This window comes from Eumetopias jubatus, unplaced genomic scaffold (genome assembly GCF_037043125.1).
Source record: "Eumetopias jubatus isolate StellerSeaLion01/CBP00866 unplaced genomic scaffold, mEumJub1_p1.0 scaffold_3, whole genome shotgun sequence".
NCBI lineage: Eukaryota > Metazoa > Chordata > Mammalia > Carnivora > Otariidae > Eumetopias > Eumetopias jubatus.
Genome location: NW_028274809.1, coordinates 96,907,382 through 96,930,726, shown reverse-complemented (window position 1 = coordinate 96,930,726; position 23,345 = coordinate 96,907,382). Strand labels below are relative to the sequence as shown.

General features: G+C 40.9%; 1 protein-coding gene across 1 annotated transcript in view; it reads right to left on the bottom strand.

Moving 5' to 3' along the window:
* Positions 1-19,823: 19,823 nt before the first annotated feature.
* The window catches only part of LOC114207321 (uncharacterized), a 107,707-nt gene continuing 104,185 nt past the window's right edge, over positions 19,824-23,345 (bottom strand). The window contains exon 14 of the transcript XR_015767879.1: positions 19,824-19,976. The gene's annotated coding sequence lies outside the window, so the exon portion shown is untranslated. The remainder of the gene's footprint in view (positions 19,977-23,345) is intronic.

Below are 23,345 nucleotides of genomic sequence, written 5' to 3'. Positions count from 1 at the left end.
GGGGGAACTTTACCCGAGAAGTCTCCAAGGGAGACTTCTCCTATCATGAAATTAAAGATTTACTTCAGGCTTTAGGAGGACCAGGGGCAAGAGGGCAGGAATCACTTCCAGCTCCAACAACCTGACAGCGCACCCACTGGGAGGGACAGCAGGGCTGGGTACAGACTCGGAAAGCTGGATTCCCTGGAGGCTTTGGTCTCTGGAGCAAGTATGACAATTTTCCAGGGAGATGGGACAAAGGAATCATCATTCGAAAATGTTAAATGCTTCATGTTTGCACACACATTTGTCATTTTTTTTTTCAAAGTCCTTTTATTCCTTCTATGTAAAGGAAGCAGGATTTAATTGATGGAGTCTGGACTATGAACTTGGTTAGGGCCTGGGATCGGGTTGTCTATTGCACATGGGACTCGGCCAAAAGTTACTGGTTTGTGTTTTGAAATCTGAAAATACCCCTCAGTCACACAGTCCTGTCCAATTGCCATGTACCTAAGTTAAACATGCTCTTGTTCTTCCCCCTTTTCCCCTTCCCCTGGGTCACCCCCGCTCTTCTCCCTTAGGAAGCCTTCCCTGCCCACTCCGCCCGAGCCTGGAGTGGGTGACTATCACATCACCCTCTGCCTTACACTGCTGCAGAGCTTAAAAAGGATCATTAGGATCAAGTCAGCTGAGTTTAACCTGGTTGACTGAAAAATCATCGACAATGAAGACAGTATGTCTTATTCATCTCTAGTGCCAAATGCAGTGTCTGGCAATGAGTAGGCACTCAATAAATTTTTGTGGAATGAATGAAGGAAATACTATTATCACTAGCCAACAATAACACCAATCGGAGTCCATAAATGTTCTCAAACGAAAATGCTGAACTGTCGAATGCCACGCAGTATGCAAGTGAAATTACTGAGCCATTAGGAACCAAGGATTTTAATGCTGTACATTGAAAATATGCTCGGTACAGGAAAAATACAAGTCCTTGAATTAGTTTAATGCCACTTGTGCTGATAACACAGATCTGCTGTCTTCATTTTGCTTCCCAGCCGTAGGTTACGAGAATACAGTTTGAAAGGGTGTCATATTCTTTTACTGAATATTCAATAAAAGTATAATAAAATTGAAATGCCAGAGTCCATAAGAAACATTGTACATTTTTGTTATTCATTCCACCTTAAAGTAAAATCTTATTTTAAAAGCATTTAAACGCATGCCTTCTGTTCTAATCTCTCCAATAATGCTCAGTGCCATGTGACACAGACCCCCTGGTCATTCTGAGAAATGAGCACTCTTTCTCTCTTTCTCTTCAATACAAGAAATTCTAGATATTTCATTAAACCACTATCTTCCAGAAACAGAGGAACTAGGCAATACAAACGTTCTTGAGAAGGGCCAAAGACATGGGTCATAGGAAGGAGAGAGTGGAGTACATACCCTGGAGTGAGCACTGGGAGAGATAATAAATAAACACATAGAAGAAATCAGTATTAGTGGGTAAGTTATCTCAGTGCTTCCAAGTCATTCTCCCTCATCCCCCATCCTAGGAGTGGACAGAGTGGGTGGGAGTCAGTGGGGAGAGTCTTCTGATACCTCTTGTTTCTCTCGGATTCTCCAAAATTCCTTCTCCTTTCCTTCTATTTCCTCAACAAACCCTACAGGTTTTCCTGAGAAATTAAGCTTTAAAAACACCAACACAGAAGGACCAACAGGCTACTTCTACCTTCTACCCCACGTTGTAGCTCTCCTGAATCATGGACGCGCTGAGCCATTTGCTTGCAAGAAGGGGAGTACAGAAAGGAAGACATGAACCGATAAATATCTCCTTCAAGATCAGAAAGCCACACACATAAGTACACAGAAATGAATTTCTGGATGTCTCTTATAAAGCGAGGCACATAATCCAGAGCCTTGGTTATACCGTTTGTGGGGTTTTATTAGTAGTAAAGATGCTCTCCGTGTTTTTTCTGAAGGCTTGCTCAGTCCTGAGTGGCTGCCAGACTTCCCGGTGAGCATATGGAATCCTAGCCCTGTGTGTTGTACTGGGGCTTTTGCTGAGTTGAACCAGACAGCCTGGCAGTCCCACCAGCATGATTGGGACCAAAGCTCTCACCTTGTCTGCAGACGGTCATCAATCCAATTTGCTCACCTCCTGAAGTTATCTGCCCCCTGTCACTCCTCTTTGGGAAGTAGAAATGAAGCCCCCTCGTGAGTCACGGGCATGATGGATTCTTCGGTAACTGACAGTGACAGAACAAGGCTAATAGTTGAGCATAAACAGGGACCCAGCCACCCAAGCCACAGCGAAGCACCACCACAGTCTCCTTTGGAGAATAACATGAGCAAATCTCAGCTTGATTTGTAAAAGAAAATGTCAGTCATGCGGGGGTGGGGGTTATGTTTAAATCCAACTGCTTTTTCCTCTCAAACTGCCAGATGATTTAATCATCTTCCTTAAGTTGGGAAGAGCTGACCTTTAGAAATCCTCCTGCAAGCAGAAATATTTAAAAGCAAAATACTTTCCAAGCACCAAAGAGCTAAGTGTTATCCATTCATGTTCTTCTCTGCTCTATGGAATTTGCTACAATCCCAGGTCAAGCTTCGGTGCCAGGCTGCATCTCTGTGAGATCATTCACGAAGAGCCTCTTATATGCCCTGCTCGCCAGTTGGTGCATTTGCAAACTCTAGCTCATGTAACCTCTCAGGTAGGAATTGTTATCTCCACCTTATAGGTGAATCATCTGAAGCTCAGAGAGGTTAACTAGCTTTCCCAAGGTCACACAGCTTATGAGATCCCACTAGGCAGGAGTCATGCATGCCGGCAATTCTTATGGTCCCTAATCTAATGCACCTAGAAGACTCTTGATGAAATAGTGAAACAGGCTATTTTCCTTGTTCCTTTCCTACCATTCCAGATTTTCTGCCCCCCATCAAACATTGGCAGCCATCTCCCCATGGAGAAGGAACACGCCCAGCCTCATACAACCTGATATGCCTCTGGCCAAAGCTTTGATTTACCAGTTTAAAGTAAGAAGGACTGATCTTATGGCCAACATCTCTACTTCATTTGGGTCCCTGTGCTGGTTCCCTGTTCTCATCCCACCCCTACCTCCACTACAATATGTAAGTGCTACATTGTCAATTTATCCTAATGCACATATCTGCAGTCAGCAACGGAGGCTTTCAGGATTTTCTAATCCAACCCCTTTATTTTTTTAAAGATGGGAAAAAAAAAAAAAAACTGACACGGAGAGAGGTGGTGACTGGCTGAGGCCACCAGAGATGAGACCCTTGTCTCCAGCCCCAGTCCATCGCTCTGAGCTCACATCATGGTGCCCTTCGATGTATGTCAAACCACTTTGTCAACTCTCCGAGGATACACGCATGCTCCCCCTGACCTTTAAACTTAGAATAAGACGTAAGACTTTGTTCGTATCGAAGGGAATTTCTGACATCAGTCATCCAGTGGGAGAAGTGCTTGCCTCTAAAATCACCCATTATGAACCTTGTGTCATTATTGCTAAGTCAATATGGAGCACCTCTGGAGAAAGAGGTGGACAAGCAGGAGCGGCAAGAACAGCCAAGGGTCCTTTTCCATAATCCCCAGGCCTACCCACCACCTCGGGTTGCTGGGCCAGCCCTATTCCTAGAGGTTCTGAGTGGAAGATTTTATGTCCCGATGTCGGCCTAGCAGCAGCACATTCAACCTCGCCCCTAATCCGAACCTTCTATCGCCCTAAAAACTCCCACGTGCATTCAGACAGAGCCCTTGATCTTAACCCCTCAGCCTCATGCCTCCATCCTTAGCATGAGGCAGAAGGTGTAGGAAGTTGGATGCACTGCTCAAGAAAGGAGAAGCAGGGATGGGAGGGGGTGGCTTAGATCACATGAGGAGTCACAGGCCAGGGCCAGAGAAAACAGAAGTCTTGGGAAACTGCACCACTTGAGACGGGGGCGGGGAGGGGGGCATATTTCTAAGTGTGTAAGCATGCACACACGCTCACATGCATGCACACACACACATACATGCATGTGCAAGCATTAGAGCAAGCATTAGGGCGAGGTTGAATGTGCTGCTGCTAGGCCGACATCGGGACATAAAATCTTCCACATTTCCCAAGACTTCTGTTTTCTCTGGCCCTGGCCTGTGACTCCTCACGTGATCTAAAAACACATATTTTGTGTCCATATGGATCTGGGCTTAGGCCCATGTGTGAGGGACTATATATGTGCCTGTGTGCATGTTCGTGTGTGTGGTGAGGGTGAGATGAAATGGCATTGGGAAAAGCTGTCAAACCTAATACCATTATAGGTAGAAAAGCATTAACAAAAATAGGAAAAGAAATCCCTCGAAAAGTGGTGTGAATGTGTGAAGCAATGGGGTGCCAGTAGGAAAAGCAGACTCCTGATTTGAAGCCAATCAGCTCACACTCCTACCAAATACAGAGTATTATACTGAGTGCCCTGGAGGGTCATGGTGATGAATACTGACAGTCAGCCCTGGGTCTGTCGCATAGCGAGGGCTCAACGAATGCTGGCCCCAAATGTGCTGGCGGGGTGGGGGCTATCAACAAGGAACACGGAAGAAAGAGAACAGGCCACCCCCTTGCCCCTCAGATTTGAAGAAAGTAGACATCAATGGATTTCAAATCTTAAAATTCTTTTACTACGTGTCTCTCCACATTTCCAAGATTTAGTAACAAACTCAGGAGAAAACTGTAATCTGTCCCTTCTTCTAAATGGTCTAAACTTGTAGTGGCTGTTGCTGGTGGTCTCAGCCCAGAAAGCCCACTCAGAGAAGACCAGGTGAGAGCTCAGGAACTCAGAGGCAGCAAGCAAGAGAAAACCCTTCCAAGGGAAATCAAATTCTTACCAATCACTGCTAACTGTGCCACAAAAGGGAGAACACTCTTTCAATTACCAAATGTCAGCTCTAATCCCCACTTATGAGTGCTAGAAATAAAACGATGCAATAATTACACAATCTGCAGGAAAACTGACAAATATATTCCCAATACAAATGATTTACTGAGCCAGTCTGGCCACAGCCTGGCTTCACTCCTTAATGGAAGTTGTAAAAACGGTGCCCCGGGCTTCGATCATCACAGTCATTTCGTGCAAACCACGGATGAAGCAATAGATGAAGCAAGCATTTTGGAGACTCTAAAATATCTCTGATTTGTTGGAGATTTCTCCAAAATGATTGCCAATCTGCTTAGGTGGCCTATTAAAGAATTGTATAATGGTATGCCAGGAAGGACCTTTCACCAGGGAAAGCTATTTTGGAGATAAGAAGAGGTTAAATGTCACGGTGAGGGCATGCAGCAGTAGAGCTGGGATGAAACCCAAATGCCCTGATTTCCAGTCTTTTCCACAATCCCCCATAGACTCACCTATTAACAAGATATAATCAAATGTGGGCCATTAACCTCTATTACTTCCTACTTGAAAGCTAAGCCAATCAATATGTTACCATCACCAGCAAGGTGATCATTTGGTTGCAGTTACTCTTGATCAGAAAATTAATGAGTTGGGTAATAAGGAAAGAAATGTGCAGCGCATTCTATTCTTGGGCACAATATGGATAGAAAGGGCCAGGCGAGAATCAGAGAGTCTGAGTGATGGTATTTTCACAAGAAGATGCTTGTGGTAGAAGCACATGGTTTTTCTCTAGCGAGGTCACTCACGCTCTCCTGATACCCCACGTAGTAAGAGGATGACAGCCCAGAGCTAATGAAGATTGTAAAATTAAGACTTTGAGGAAAGAAGATTAAGGATGCAAGAAATGGTAGAAATAGAAAAGTAACATGAAAAAGAAGATTTGGAATAAAAGATAAACACATTCTTAAGTCATAAGAAGTGTATAGGTTAACGAAATACTTAAACTCATACATCATTATGAGTTTGCCAATGAGTGGTTGTAATCCTAAACCGTAATTTATGCTACTCTATTTTCCATTTCAGGTAAAGAATTGAGACTCCCTGAAGCAGTGATTGGCAAACTATTTTGGATGACTTATTCTTTGCAAATGCAACAAAAGCTGTGGATCCAGCCCCTTGGTAAGTTCACATCTACACATATACATAAAATACTGTATATATTTTCAGGGTATTCAAAGACCTTTTTGAAAGTTTATCACTGGATCCCAGGATATGGCACCTTGCACCAGACTGAGAAGTTTTAAACAATTATATAAGTATAAATATATACCCCCAAAGTCCTGAAGTTGTTTTAGCCTTGAGTTTCTCAAAAATTCTGTTTTAAATATACGTTCGGTGAGAAGCTCCATCAACCTGAGATGGAGCCTGATGTTACTGTCCATCCTCAAATTTTTCAATGTGTTACATTGTACATATTCTCAACAATCCCATGATTGTTTAGTTCTCTGGCCTGCTTCCTGAGCAGAGGCATCTCTTCTTCTATACATAGGTCCGTGTGTGTGTGCACGCACGCGCACATGGGGACATGTGTGTGTATGTTCGTGATGCAATATGCAAGACGATCTTCCTGAGGATCAGTTTCTTCCTCTGTATTTTGAGAATTCCAACATCTGTATATGTTTCTCAGAGTTGCTAAGAAAATAAAATGACATCATGGATGGAAAAATTCTTTTAAATAGGTATAAAGAACCATAAAAAAATGCATGGCATTGTCATTATTAGTGTCACCATAGCATTATAATTAAGCGTGATACTTAAATGCAATTTGCAAGCCTCAGTATAATTTCAGGAAGTTAGTTTAAAATGTCCGCTTATAAAATCAAGGTGCTACACAATTCCAACCACATTAATCACATTGGCAACACCGTCTGGTTCAGAAGAAGTTGGTCATAGCCTGGGTTGACTTCATGAGCTAATGAACAATTCTGTACCCAGAGGGCTGACGGTCAGCAAGTTCGTGGCGCACGGCTATACTGGGTGTCAGTCCCCAACATCTGCTCTGAATGGTTGGTGCCCCAGTTGTAGTAGTCATTAAATATTTTTGATATTCTGCCTGGTACCAGCTATGTGTGAAATACAATGCTAGGTGCTGCAGGGGGGAAAAATAGATTTGTAAGACATAGTCCACATTCCCAAAAAGATAGGAACCTGATTGGGGAAATTCAGGCCATTAATAATAACACAGGTATTTAGTATTTACTTCTGCGTATGAAATATTTCATTGGGTCAGAAGAGGCAATCACTTCTAGAAGGGTTGAGGAACAAGACTCCATGAGGTAGGATTCACTGTAATCCCAAAGAATGTTAACCGAAGGTTAGTGGTCACCTGTCAGCTCTACAGAAATGCATGCTGGGGCAGAGAGAGAAACACTCATGCCAGCATTAAAAAGGGACAGAGAAAGCAAGAGTCTTTGCATTTTATTTTACAGATGGCTTCTCCTTCCTCCCCCTTACTTCCAGGCAGAGATTTAATTAATTTAGAAGGGTAATTTGCAAAGTTCTTTAAGACCTCCAGCCATCAGGTGCCACAAGGAAGATAAGTGCTATGCCTACTGTATCTATTTTGGTGCTGTGGGTAATGCACCATTATATTAGATTGACACGGCCCTCATTTCACGCTACCAATTTCTATTCTGTTAATTCTTTACCTAAATCTGCTAAGTACCTCTTCATTTGCCTTACCACTGTTATAATTTAATATGAACAACCAGAGTTGGAGTTAATTGTTTCTTGAGTGAGCTAAAATCCACTATTTGTAAAATGCATCCATTTAAATGAAACCCCAGCAAGCGTCTGCTTCTTCCTGCAGTCCTGTCTTGGATGCCTTCGTTCCACTCCTGTGGAGCCTTCCTGCTTCAGAACACTGATTCCATTAGCCCAAGAAGGCCACTGCCGTCTGGAGACAGCCCTGCCGATAGCCCTGCATAGCCGCCCGCCCTAGCCTCCATGCTCTCTCCCTTGATTGAAAGAACTAAATGTGGCAGGAAAAATATATTAATGGATGAGTGTCACCAGCCTGTCCCCTTGCCACCCACTAAGGAGAACTTGGCTTTGCTTTCTTGGATCAAGAAGCAAGAGTCTAGCTGGATTTTCACCAAACTGAGGAGATACAGGAAAGACAGCAAGAAAGACAAGGAAGCAGCCAAGTCCATGTGACCTAAAAGAGTCCTCTGAGCTGAAGCAGGAGGGGGAGAACTAGTCCCTGTACGGGAGTCAGAGGAAAAGAAGGAAAAGCAACAGGGCTTTGAAAATTTGGCACTGTGCATTGAAGGTAATCCTTCTCTGGCATTTTCTCAAGACTGAAGTCAAGACTTAATTGCTTTTCAAGTATTATTATATGTTGGACCGGAATTTCTTTGAATGAGATGCCACAAAGAGGATGGGCCTCAGGGTGGCTTACAAAGCAGGCTCTTTGTGGAGCTACAGATTCATAATGCATCTCCATCCCATATCTGAGACGCAGAGTAGAGCAGTATCGGGCCTTGCTGTTCCTCTTCCCAGGCAGGATTAGGCTGGCCAGAGCACAGCATAATCTGAGGCTCCTCAGGATGTATTTTCTCTCTCATGCCAGCAAGTTTACACATCAAATCCAAAACAGTCAGGCCAGAACTCAAAAGTATCCAGAATCATCTCCTGTACATGGCACGAGACATCAGCCTCTCTCTCTCTTCTCATCCCCTACCCCTAATCATTCCTAACAAATTGTCCTAAGATACCCCTCCGGAAAACTCTCCCACATACTCATCATTCTTCCTTAAGGCCAGCCCCCTCCATGAGCCTGCCTAGGTCACTATAGTGCACCATAATTGTTATTCTTTCCAAAAGCTGGACTTCCATCGTTATTAATTTATTGGAAAATGATTACATTGGGTGAGAGGCAATAAGGCAATAACACCCAGAAAAAATTAAAAGGTAGGGATGGTTCTACATAGAGTTCCAAAGCATTGATAACACTGAGCCGCTGATTGAATCCAATACTCAGACAGGACCCTTGTCCCTGGTTACCTGTGGTGGAATAATGGCCCCTCAAAGATATCAATGTCCTTATCCCTGCAACCTGTGAATATGTCACTTTACATGGCAAAGGGGAACTAAAGTTTCAGATGGAAGTAAGGTCACTATTCAGCTGACCTTGAAATGGAAAGATGAACCTGAATTATCCAAGCAGGTCCAATGTCATCACAAAGGTCCTTATGAGGAGAAGAGGGAGGCACAAGTAAGGGGCCCAGAGAGATGGCAACACAGGAAGGACTTTGCATGTTGTTGCTGGATTTGAAGATGGAGGAAGAGACTATGAGCCAAGGAACGTGGGTGGTCTCCAGAAGCTGGAGAAGGCGAAGACATAGATTCTCCCCTAGAGGCTCCAGAAGGAATGCAGCCAGCCCCATGGGCACCTTGATTTGAGCCCAGTGAAACCCATGCAGGATTTCTGACCTCTGGAACTGTAAGATAGTAAATTTGGGTGGCTTGAAGCCACTATGTTTATGGTAAGTTGCTACCGTAGCAGTAGAAAACTAACACAGCACCCCAGGACCCCACTGCCCTGCCTTCCTGAGACCCCAGCCCCAAAACATGAGCTCTCTCATCAGCAGCTTGGAACTAGAGGAAACCCTTGCTCATATTTTCACAAAAAACTTTGTTGTCCAAATGCGGCTAGCAGAGTTCTGTGGGCTCAGTAATACAGCACATCTGGGGTTTAAAGAGCTCTGTTGGCAAGCCTGGGAACCTAATTAACACTGATTTTGAGAAAATAAATAGTGCCAAACAGCTTACTTTCTAATGAATATTTGGAATATTTGGAATCCCTCACATTGGTGGATTACACATTGTCTGTGATCTATGCAGATGGTTAAATGAGAGCTGTCAGTTTCAGACTCCAGACATGCAGGAGGCCGAATCATTATTCATTTCTAAAAGTTTATAATACTAGAGAAAAAAAAAGTCCTGGCTATGATCTGGTCCCGAAAAACATCTGCTTTAGCAGAGGCCTGCTTACGGCATGAACCTTAGGTCCAGGCAGGACATTTCCTTAAGGAAAAAAAAAAAACAAAACAAAAACAACTCAGAAAGCACATCACTGAGTACCATATTGAGAATCCAAATCAGTGCATCACATTGCTCGAGAAACACGCGTACCTCTAAGGCCATTTTGCAAGGGGGCACATTGAACCACTCCTGGAAACTCTTCCTCAGAATTATACAAGCTAGAACGTCATTCTACATGAAATTCTCACATTTCATCAAACGGCTTGGTATGATAAAGCACATGCCATACATGTATGATATCTGGTGTTCAAATCAAATCGTTAAATAGGTATTTAAAAACATATTTTATTCTTCCTTTATAAGTAGCCTGAACTTATATCTGTTTTCCACCACCAGCCCCAGCTTTCATCTGCTGCTGCTTCTTAATTATTGCTACTTTCCCCTTTCACTCACAGAACTGTGCCAGTTTGATGACAAATTACGTGGTCCAAAAGCCTGTTATAGCTTTCTCATACATTTTCTTAAGTCAGAGCACAACACCTTGCAGTTTCCTCTAGGTCTGGTGAAACCTGCATGTTTCAGAGCTGACTCCATAGGGCAACAATAGGAAGAGGGTATTAACTGAGAAGTAGATGATTTGGTGTATATATGAATAATATATAATATATATATTACATATATAAAATGTACCTAGTTGCATTCTATCACTCATTTATATATATAATTTATGTGCTATATATTTATATAATATATATAACTTATTTATATATTTTTATATATATAAATGAGTGATAGAATGCAACTAAGTGCCAAAGCCATGTCTGATGCTGTGTGTGTGTGAGAGAGAGAGAGATAAAAATAAACCCACTCCCCAGTCCTTCCATTCCTACACCCCAGCCCTAAGCCATGAGCCTTATCACCAGTAACTTGGAGCTAGAGGAAATTCTTATTCATTATTAATAAGAAACTTAAGCATATTTTCCCAGAAAAACATTGTTGTCCAAGCTAGTAGAGCTCTGTGGAGTAATAGTACAAATATAATATATATAATTATATCATCTTATGTACATAATATATAATTATATAGCAATCTCATATATCATGTATATTATGTATATAATATACATGACACATCATGGCTAAGTGGCAAAGTAGAAAGCTAAAAGGTGTTGGTGAAGATGACAAGGATGTCCATTTTCACCATTTCTATTCAACATCACACTGGAGTTCTAATGAAGACTATTAGGCAAGAAATAGGTACAAAAGGCATCCACTTTCAAAAAGAAGTAAAACTACCTCTTTTTTGCAGGTGGCATGATTTTGCACACAGAAAATTCTATAAAGTGCACAAAATAAAAAGACTACTAGAACTAACAAATGAGTTCAGCAAGATTACAGGATATAAGATCGATATACAAAAATCAACCGTTTTTCCATACACTAGCAATGAACAATCCAAAAATAAAATTTTAAAAATATTTCCATTTCAAATAGAATCAAAAAAATAAAATACTTAGAAATGAAATTTAACCAAAAATTACAAAACTTTTGCACTGGAAAACTACAAAATATAATTGGGAAAAATTAAAGAACACCTAAATAAGTGGAAATATATCCAATATTCACGGAGTGAAGGACAATATTACTAAGATAGCAATACTCCACAAATTGATTTGCAGATTCAACACAATCCTTATCAAAATCTTTTTTTCTTGAAGAAATTGACAAGATGCTTTTCTTTAAGAAATTAACAAGCTGATCTTAAAATTTATGTGGAGATCCAAGGAACTTAGAATAGCCAAAACAATCTTGAAAAAGAACAAATTTGGAGGACCCAAACCTCCGAATTTCAAAACTTATGACAAAGGTACAGTAATCAACACTGCTTGATGCTGGCATAATGATAGATAAAATAAATGGAATAGAATTCAGAATCCAGAAATAAATACATACCTTTATGGCCAATTGATTTTCAACAAGGTACCAAGACAATTCATTTGGAAACAAGTCTTATTAACAAACAGGGCTAAAACAACTGAATATCCACATGCAAAAGAATGAAATTGGACCCCTACCTAACACCATATACAAAAATTATATACACATCATATTAAAAATATACTAATTGGACCAAAGATCTAAATGTAAGAGTTAAAAGTATTAAAGAGTTACAAAAAAGGATAGGAGCACATCTTTGTGACCTCAGATTAGGCAGTGTTTCTTAGACATGACACCAAAAGCACAAATAACAAAAGAAAACAATAAATAAATTGACATCACAAAATTTAAGAACTTCTTTGCTCAAAGGATACCTACTATTTAAAAAAAATGAAAAAAAGAAAAGAAAACCCACAGAATGGGAGAAAATAACTGTAAGTCACATAACTGATAAAGGTCTAGTACACATAAAATGTAAACAACTATTATGACTCAACAATAAAAAGATAAATAATCCAATTACAAACTGGGCAAATAATCTGAATAGACATTCCTTCAAATAACATAAAAATGGCCAATAAGACACAAAAAGATGCTCAACATGATTAGTTACTAGGGAAATGCAAGTCAAAGTCATGAGATACCACCTCACATCCACAAGGATGGCTACAATCAAAAACAGACAATAGCAAGTGCTGGTAAGGATGTGAAGAAATTTGAAACCCTCACATACTGCTGATGGAAATGTAAGATGGTACAAACACTATGGAAAACATTTTGGTTGTTCCACAAAAAGTCAAACATGGAATTACCATATGATCTAGCAATTCCTCTCCTAGATATATACTGAAGAGAACTGAAAGTCTATGTCCACTCAAAATTTTGTACATTTGTGTTTATATGAGCACGTTTATGTCATATTTGTATCAGTTCAAAATGGCCAAAAGGAGGGGAAAAACCAAAATACCCATCAATGAATGCATAAACAAAATATAATACATTCATACAATGGAATATTATTCAGCCATACAAAGGAATGAATACATGCCACAACATAGGTGAACCTTGAAAACATTATGCTATGTGAAAGACGTCACCAAAAAAATCACATATTATAGGATTCCATTTACAAGAAATGTCCAGAATAGGCAAATCTATAGAGACAGAAAGTAGATGAAGGGTTGGTTACCAGGGGCTGTAGGGTAGGAAAGAATAGGAGTGACTGCTAACAGGTACAGGGTTTCTTTGGGGTGATGAAAGTGTTCTGGGATCATATAGTGATGGTTGCACAACTCTGTGAATATGCTAAACCACTGAAATGTGTACTTTAAAAGAAGAATTTATGATTTGTGAATTATATCTCAACATTTTTTAAAAAAGGAAAAAAAATACAAATAATAGCAGCATCTCTCTTAAAAGGTTGCTGTTAAGATTTAAAATAAAGAAAGACATACAAAGCCATTTGCACGGTGCCAGAATGGATGATAATTGGGGGAGGGGTTATCATCTCAGGAACGATCTTGTGCTCACAGGCTTAAAGTCTAAATTTAAAACCCAATAGTGATCCGTCTGCATTTTGCATTATTTTTCCCCTTCTCTTTCTCCTGCCCCACTGTTCCTAGTGGCCCTAGTTCCAAGCTCTTCTTTTCAATTCACTCCAGATACCTGCATCTCACTCTCAATAATCTCTGACAGCCTTCTCTCCTGCTTCACTAGCAAAATTAGGACGTGTCAAAACCGTCCCAAGTAACTGCATCTTCTGACACACAGCACGAGCACAGAGACTCATTCAACACCCACCCACACAACAAGACAGAAACTTCAGTTGGTTGTGTGAAGAGAGGAGATAATTTTGGAAACTAGGAGCCTGTGTCATCATTTTAATGAAATAATAAAAGTTTTTTGATTTGCACCCATTTGCAATGTTCCTGTGCACAGACAATATTCTCGGAGATGGTGATTCATCAGTCAGCCATCCCATTGCGAGCAGGGGAGAAACAAATCTCCATGCCATACACATCATAAAAATGGAAATCAAGGAGCCTGTTCATTAATGCAGATTAGTTTTAAGCTTGGCATGGCTTTGCTCTGCCGAGATGAATACATACAGAAGAAATTCTCAGTGGGCCTTGAGTCCTTGGTAATATATAGTCCTTATTACCTCACTGACTAATGAACCTCAGGAGAGGTTCATTCTCCTCAAGCTCAGGAGAAGCAACTTGTGATCGTCCATGTTTCCCTGCAGATGGACCAGGGATCCGAGCTGCCTGGAACAGCCTTCCCCATCAGACTCTCTGCCCCCAGCCACAGCACCTCTGGTCCATCTCTGCCATCCTAAGCTGGTTTGTTCTTACTGAAACTAAACAAAGATTTGTATTCATGGTCTCCACAGCTCCTTCTCAACCAAGCACGTGAGCACCAAGTAATCCAATGAGCTAATTCACAACAGGAGTTCATGGCTGAAGATGCCCAAATGTGCTGCCCCTCAGTATAAGCATACAAATGTATTTTAAAGAGAGCCTTAAATCCCATAATCTGGGGGGTAGACTAACTGGGAAAATTTCAGGTTTTGAGAAAAAGCAATTGAAGCGGTTTTTTTTCCCCCATTTCTTCGTGGATGGAAGGAGCTTTTCAAATGTTTCAGAAATGCTTCAAATCACACCCTGTAGGCAGCACATACTGCAATCAGATTAGAGCTGATTTTGTCTCTGAACGTAACACAGGTGTACTCCACAGCTCTGAGCAGGCACTGCGGATGGCAGGTAGCCTGCCTCTTCTTTCTTTCCCTTCCTTTTTCCTTTTTCCTCCCTCCCCCTTCTCCCCTTCCCTCCCTCTCCCCCGCCCCATTTCATATGTGGCACCCTCATGTGCCACTGTACTCATTCTTTCTCTCACAGAATTTGCATAATAAAAATACAAACACAAGATGTGTGCCTTTAATGATACCAACCACCACAACAAAGGCAATCATTTGTGAGCATCCCTTAAATAGTAAGCCCAAAACCTGTGGTCTCCACACTTTCTTTTTTTAATTTTTTATTGTTATGTTAATCACCATATATTACATCATTTGTTTTGGTGTAGTGTTCCATGATTCATTGTTTGTTCATAACACCCAGTGCTCCATGCAGAATGTGCCCTCTTTAATACCCATCACCAGGCTAACCCATCCCCCAACCCTCCTCCCCTCTAGAAACCTCAGTTTGTTTTTCAGAGTCCATCATCTCTCCTGGTTCATCTCCACACTTTCTTGAACGTGCCTGCATATGAGTAAATGATTTTTAAATGCACCTCCAATACGTGTATATATTTATTTATAAATTATATACATGTAGTATCACTATATGCTATATAAAGTGCGTATAAAACAGCCCAAAAATTTAAAGGATAAAATTAAAAGAGGTCAGCAAACTTTTTCTTAAAACACCTGATAGTAAATATTTTAGGCTTTGCGGGCCGCATGATCTTTTTTGCAACACTTAACTCTGCCATTGTAGCATGAATGCATCCATCGATATCTGTAAGCAAATAGGCATGGCTACATTCCAATAAAGTTTTATTTACAAAGACAAGTAGTGATGTTGGATTCAGCCCATGGGCCATATTTTGCCAACCCCTGAATTAAAACATAAACATTAGTAAAAGTCCTAAATACTTTTCCATATCCATTGCTGAAGAGTATGAGAAGAAATAGGATCAGATTTAATTCACCAATTCTCAGTTGCTACTACAGAATATAATTTCCTTTGTTATTTCTATATGCTGAGGTGAAGAGTACAAAACACAGCCAGGTTAAGATGCAAATGCTAAGCTTCAGGCTGACCTCACTTCTAGGGATATAATTTATTCTATAAATTATATTTCTCATCAGCTCTGTGGTTCAAATTGTGCTTCAACAAAATGTCAAATTACTATGTGTCTTGGACCTTTGGGGTTTCTGGCAAATGATCAGACATAGATGCCAAATTAGGAAATCTCAAGGACTACTGAATAATGAACAATAAACTCCAGATAAATTCCTAAGGCCTTTGTGTGTGTAGAGGTATATGTGTGTGTGTGTGTATGTGTGTGTGTGTGTGTGTGTGTGTGTCTTAAATTGGGTAAACAAATCTTGTCACCTTGATCTTTAAAAATGTTCTTGCTGATACCATTGTACTGAATCCAATATGTCTCCCAGTTAATCTATAAATAGGAATCTTGGAAATTTTTGACAAATTATTAAAGTCATGGGTATTGAATCCAGTTGAAATTGGAAAAAGAAGACCAATGAATGTAATAATGTTTGAGCATCAGGTCAGACACACTGATTATTTTTTTTCTTGCTTCCCTGGCATAGAAAATCCTAACCCCTCATTGGCATGTTTAGAACATCAGCTATTCAACCCTCTCAATACAGAGCCCTCTCTATGATGCTCTAGTAATAATGTCACCAAAAAAAGATGGAAGTTACTTTAATCATTTTAGTCAAATTGAATGTGTCAAGGAGGCAAACCCAAGTGAGGCCAAAAAAAAAAAAAAAGGAGATCGCATGGCCCAAGAAGATGCTAGCAATTAGGGAAACTTGGTTCTAATGCAGTTGAAATTTAACCAATGTCAGTGTTCTGAGCCTCAGTTTTCTTCATAGTATAATAAATACATGACTTACACAGCTATTGAGAGATTAAAATTAAATGATATATATGAAAGTGTCTCAGAGAGTGCCTGGCACACAACAGGTGCTCAGTAAATATCTTGAGGGTTTTTTTTTCCTTCTTTTTCCTTTATGTACCTCAATATTATCATCTCTAAAACAAAAAAACTCTACCAAATTCATATGATAACTATGAACATTCAAGAGATAATTGATGAAAAGCAGTATCTTGTGAAATGGAAAAATCTCAGCTCACAGAGGATATGGGTAAGATTAAAATTAACCCAAAATGTCTTGATGTATTGCCACCTCCTCATACTCCACACAGATGGCTTTTGGTCACCTGAAGAAAAAGAAATCCTCTACATCTCCTCTTCAAAAGAGTTTGTCCCAGGTTGATGCTAAAAACTCCCTCTCCTTCCCATGTCTATCAGCAAAGGCTCTTCCTTATGCCATTTCAAATACCATACAAGGAGAATATTATGCCCCAAAGACCACTTTTCTGTTAGCATATCAATACCAGTCCCGACACACCCAACCCAAACTGAAGGTGATTAAGAATAAAGGAGAGAAGCAATTCCTTCTCCTTCTTCAACAGCCCAGGATATCTCCATAGGCCTCCAAAGCATTTACATTTTTTAATGGAAGTTGTGCGAGATGGTCATTCATGTAGCATGACTTGAGGGAGGTCAAATAGACTGAATATTCAAAACTGATTACCATACACGACCTAAAATCTTGTCATTACCAACATTTTTAGTCATAGATAAATTCATCAAATATTTCTGGTTTTCCAAACTTTAAGGAACATGGTAGGATTGTACTTTTTACCCCCATTCCTTTGGTTGTGTGTGGTCAAGTGACTGGTTCTAGCAAATGAGTGGCAATCAAAAGTCACGTGTATCACCAGGCTGGAGGATTTAAATGCCAGTGGGAGAGCTTCCAGAGAGCTTTTTCTCCACTAATAATACAGTGACTGGCACCATTCAAGATGGTGGCTGCTTTGCCAACCAAGGAGAAGATAGATAACCAGAACCTACAACCACTTCATGAGAGACATGTGGAGGAGAATAAAATAAACCTCTCTTGTTACAAGTCATTAAGATTTTGACATCATTTGTTAATGGAGCATAACACAACCTATCCTGAGAGTTACTGCAACAAAACTCTAGTCATTGAGTTTCCCTTAAAGGCAGATTTTAACTCAGTGTTATCAGTAATTAATATACAAACAATCAATTAGCAAGTTAACCTTAAGAAAGAGCTCATTTTTAAAGAAATGAAACATGGATAGAGACAGAAATCATTAACACTCAGTATTCCAACATATGGCACAGGGCCAAGGAAGAGAAGCAAATCTGGACAGTATGGGAGCTTCCTGTGAGTCTATAATGGCCTGAGAGCTATAACATATCTATAGTTAACAATTAGTATCACTAAAATTACAAATATTTAATGAGAACTTACTATATATTAAGCATTGTGCTAAGCCCTTTGCATCAAATGTTTTATCTCATTTAATCCTTAGGAGGTAAAAAGCTATCCCAATTTTATGTAGGTGATGAAGAAAGCAATAAAAAGATAAATTACTTACAAGTCTGTCTAAAGCCAAACCAGTCTCTCAACAGATATTAGATCTAAAGAGCTAGAAGATACATAAATGGAAGGAAGGAAGGAAGGAAGAAGGGAAGAAGGAAGGAAGGCACGCATAATTATAGACATAAAAGCACATGAGTCTTCCCTTATTTGGCAATACTGAATATTTGCTTTGCAGATTCTTGCCAAAGAACATAACTTCAGGTTCTCTGTTCTTTGGTCCTTACCTAAGCTCAATAATAAAAAATCATTTTTCCCAGAAGACTGCCTGCAGAATATGCACTCTGCCCCTTCCTTGAGATCAACAGCTCTTAATAATTGGGAGGAGGGCACAGACTCCCATATAAATCTTATTTTCCTAGAAAAATATATGTACACAGAATTCTAGAAGATATACAGAGAGCCCTTTGAGCCTCATATGGATTCCTGAGAGGAACCTGGTAGCTAAATGGCATTTTCTAGTAACTGCCTTTGGGCCCCTGGGCTTTGCCTCTAAAAGCACACATTCCCAGTCACATGCTAGGTGCTTGTCCTGTTCCTGCAGATGCCTGCATCTTACAGCAGCGTGGTGACTCAGATCCAAAGTGATGCATCCTCTACAAAGTGTAGGAAGAGGTATAGACAGGAGGAAGCCTGATGAAGGTGACTTCTCAGCTCGGAATGAGGGTGCTGTCTTTGACCTGCCCAGCATGAGGTCCAGCCAGGCCCAAGCAAGCCCTTATACTAAACCTCTCATACTCCCAAACATGCCATCTTGAAACACAAGTGCAATTACATTATAGATTGCCAAACCAACTCATCACACTTCACCACCTTAAAATGTTGCCCTTTACGGGGCCAAGCTGCCTCCTGTCTCTGGCTTCTCCCCCAGTCCTATCTCATCTTCCTCGTACCAAATCTCACCTAGTCTAGACACCCACTGCTGCTAAGAGAGGAAATCCCTCTCTCGAGAAGATAGGCATCCATGTAAGTGAGAAAAGCAGGTCACGGCTTTACATGCAAAATGAACAACTGCTCTATCATTATTTATAAAAACAATGGGAAAAATACCAAAATGCTAGTAGCATTTATCTCTAGAGGGTGAGATTGATAGTGAGAGTTCTGTTTATAATTTTTGCTGGGTTTTTTTTTTCAAATTCTCTGCATAAGCTTACATTTATAATGTTCATAATCAGAAAAAAAATGAATGCCATAAAAAACATGTGAGAACCATTAGCTCTTGCTAGCATCCGCAAATACACTGCTAGCCCTTATAGTAGAGACAGACAAGGGATGAATATTTATGTGCTAACAACCATTGGTTCCTTATTTCATTTAATCTTCACAACAGGACCATGTTATAAACATTATCCACCTTTTTTTAAAGATTTTATTTATTCATTTGAGAGAGAGAGAGAGCAGGAGCAGGGGAGGGGCAGAGGGAGAGGGAGAAGCAGACTCCCCGCGGAGCAGGGAGCCCGATGCAGGGCTCAATCCCAGGACCCTGGGATCATGACCCGAGCCCAAGGCAAATGCCAACCCAACTGAGCCACCCAGGTGCCCCCTTTATCCACCTTTTTAACTGAAAGGGAAAAAACTGAGATTTATGGAGGTTTAAGAAGTGTACCCACAATCACATGGCTAGGGAGCAGCAGAGCTGAATTTTAAACTCAGACCTGTCTTCTACAACCTGGACACTTTCTACTATTCCTCCAATGATAGAAATAGCCAAACAATAAAATTATTAAAGTGATATTTTACCTTCCATGTCTGAGACAGGACTGGTGAAGCAACTGCTATGTTTTGTCACTGTGTCCATGCTAGGGGGAACATCGAAGTTTCTCCTTCTTTAATGTCAAGGCCGCCAACCCACTAGATACATGACTTCTCTCCATGAAGCACAAGGAAGTTGCAGAACCTGAAGAAATGGGAGAACTGAACTCAGTAGTCAAATAATGAGCCTTAACAAGGAAATAAGGTCGGTGCCTACAGGAGCAGACCAAGAGACAGCAATCACCGCTCCAGAACACAGGCTCCCACGCAGGCCTGCGCAGCTTCCTAGTACTTTCCCAAAGGTTCCTGGAGAAAAGCAGTGTTTCTCATCGCAGGGCCAGCCCAGGGCCCAGAGCGAAGCAGTACCTGGCTGGAATTCGCATCAGATGGCTGCATGGCTGGCTCTGTGGCTTGGAGCCTGGTGCTTAGGAGGCCGGGTTGCGGCTTCACTCCAGTTATCTCTCTGTGAAGAAACACTCTGCATAATTTACAGAGCCTGCACTGCTAATCTCTACCAGCTGTCTCGCAAATGCCTGTGTGGAACCAAAGTGAGGCTTCAGGGAGCGGGAGGAAGAGCCAGAAGAATTCCTTTTGATGGGTCATCTTTGACAGCTGTGACTTTAAAATAATGAGGCTTTGGACGCATTCTGTAAACCCAAGTATTCATCGGCGTGTCACTGATTCCAAGAGCACCCTGATACCTTCTTTCATCCTTCTCAAACCCACTGTATTGCTGTAAAGAAACAGAAAAGAAAACCATCTCATGGCAGCGCTAGGAATAGGGAAGGGTGGACCACTGCCCGATCAGAAATGCTATAGCCTTCCAGAAATTAAAAAGGCAATGAGGTTGTTTTGGTCCATAAATAGTTGGATGAGGCCACAGCCAGAATATGCCAAGGAGCAAAGTCCATGCCGTGGGAGGTGAGCTTACCCTTCCCTGACTTGGAGTATGCAAATTACCACAAATGAAGTGGCTTAAACCAACACCAATTATCTTATCTTGCACTTCAGGAGCAATTTCCGAAGTCTGAAATGGGTCTTACAGAGCTAAAACCAAAAGCTGTGTTCCTTCTGGAGATCCTCGGGGAAAATCTGTTTCTGTGTGTTTGCTAGCTTCTAGAGGCTGCCCACATCCCCTGACTTGTGGCCAAGCCCCCTACCAAAGCTCCCATTGTCACATCTCCTCTGACTCTGACCTTGCAGCCTACCTCTTAGAAGAACCTTTGTGATTATTTGAGCCACCTGAATAATCCAAGCTACTCTCCCCATCACAAGATCCTTAACTTAATCACATTGCAAAGTCCCTATTGCTAGGTAAGGCAGCATATTCAGAAGGTCCAGAGATGAAGATTGGACATCTTTGGGGGCCATTATTCTGCCTAGCATATGGATAAGGAGATACAGAGTGCAGTGAGAAGCAGGACAAGAAATAAGGCTTTATATACAAGATAGTTCCAAGCAGCTACACAAGTTGGTGTCACACACTGCAATCAGGACAACTGGTAACACCGAAATATTTGCCTCCAGAATAAAGCTGGATAGACATTCTCCAAAAAAATCAGTCTGCAGGGGAAGGTCTGGGTTCCCTCACAAAAGAGAAAGATCAAGAAAAACACACAGAACAACTAATGTCAGAGTAAAGATGGGGGGGATTGAAAGTTTCTGATTAGTATCCTCACAAAGATTTTAAAGGTTTTACATTCATTAAACAAGAATAGTTAGGACACCTAAGTGGCTCAGTCAGTTAAGTGTCCAACTCTTGATTTCGGCTCACGTCATGATCTCAGGGTCCTGAGATCGAGCCGTGAGTCAGGCTTGGTGCTGGGCATGAAGTCTGCTTAAGATTCTCTCTCTCTGCCCCTCCCCCCTGCTACTTTCACCCTCTCTCTCTCTCTCTCTCTCTCTCTCCTCCTCTCTCTCTGCCTCTCCCCCCGACTCTCATCCTCTCTCTCTTTCCTCCTCTCCAAAATAAAAGAAAAAAAGAAAAAACAGAATAGTCTACCATGAAAAGGGAGCAATTCTATAAAGATTCTTGGAAAATAAGATAGTGATTTGTAGGACAAAAATACAACAGGTAGCCTAGATAAAATTGAGAACAACTTCAGACCCTAAGACAAAGAGACAAAGGTAGAGAATATGAATGAGATGGAAGATAAATCCAGAAGATCCAACATCCATCTAACAACAGTTTTAGGAGGAGAGAAAAAAAAAAAAACAGAAAAAGAAATTAAGGAGCATAAATAATCAACAAAAATTTTCCCGAACTGAAGAGCCAGATAATTCTTTTGAGAGAGCCAGATGAGGGCTGAGCATACATCCTCACAAAATTATAGACCACCACAATGGGAGAAAAGATGCAAAAGTCTCCACAGAGATTTAAAAAAAAATTTTTTTTTAAACCAACCAACTAAACAAACAAAATGCCTCACCTACAAGGGAATGCAAATCAGTTCTCAATAGCAACATTATTTAGAAGACAATGAGCCATGATTTCAAAGCCCTGCCGAAAATTATAATATTGAATCTAAAATTCAGATCTTCAGACAAATGGTCCATGGTGACAAGGGAAGAAATCAATACATTTTCTGACAGGTTTCAGGAAGTTTGCTCAGGAGAGGCATTCGGCAAGTTGCATTTTTATTGTAATGTATCTGGGAGTTACTGCCACAAAATAAAGAAACAAGGAACAGATAGACAAGACAGGAATATAGCTTGGGCAGACACTGCCAGTAGCTCACCCAACACCCATGCTAACCCCCTTCCTGTGAGCCCGGGTGCTACAGAGACCAGAAAGTCAGAAGCTCCCCGTCCCCTGCTCTCAGTAGTTAGCTGCCCACAGGAGGTGACGTGGCGTATCCTGAGTCAGGTGAGGACAGATCCTGCTCCCCTTTCCTAACATCATAGGTGCTGAGCAGCAGGCTGCCAAGCAAACACATTTCTGCCCAAACTTCCCATCGTGCTCTTGGGGGTTTCTCCTGGATAAAATGTTCATTCCTGGCTCTGCCACAACTTCTCTGAAGAAGGTAGAAATTCTGTAAACTGCATATTACCCTGATATAAATCACTTACTGCTTATATAAGCTAATGTGGATTCTGTGGCCTGACTTGGAGGATTAGAAATAAGAGTGAGGAAGGATAGGACAAGTGGTTATTGCTTTCACTATAAACACTTCTGTATTATTTATTTTTTGCTATGTACATGTGTTACTTTGAAAAGTTTTGTTTTTTTAATTTTAAGGTAGGAGCGAAAAGAAAGAGCAAAAGAAATAAGGCCTTTGTCTCATTCACAGATAAGCAAATCCATATGGGCCAAAAGTATGTGCACGGTTCTCCAATTCCCCAGTAACCAAAGAAATGCAAATCAAAATTATGCTATGCCCATTAAACTGGCATAAATTTAGAAGGAACATACTTATTACGGGTTGAGATGTGGAGAAACTGTACTTTCAGGTAGAAGTGTGAAATGTTACAGCCTCTTGAGAAATGAATCTGGAAACGCTGATTAAAATATAGA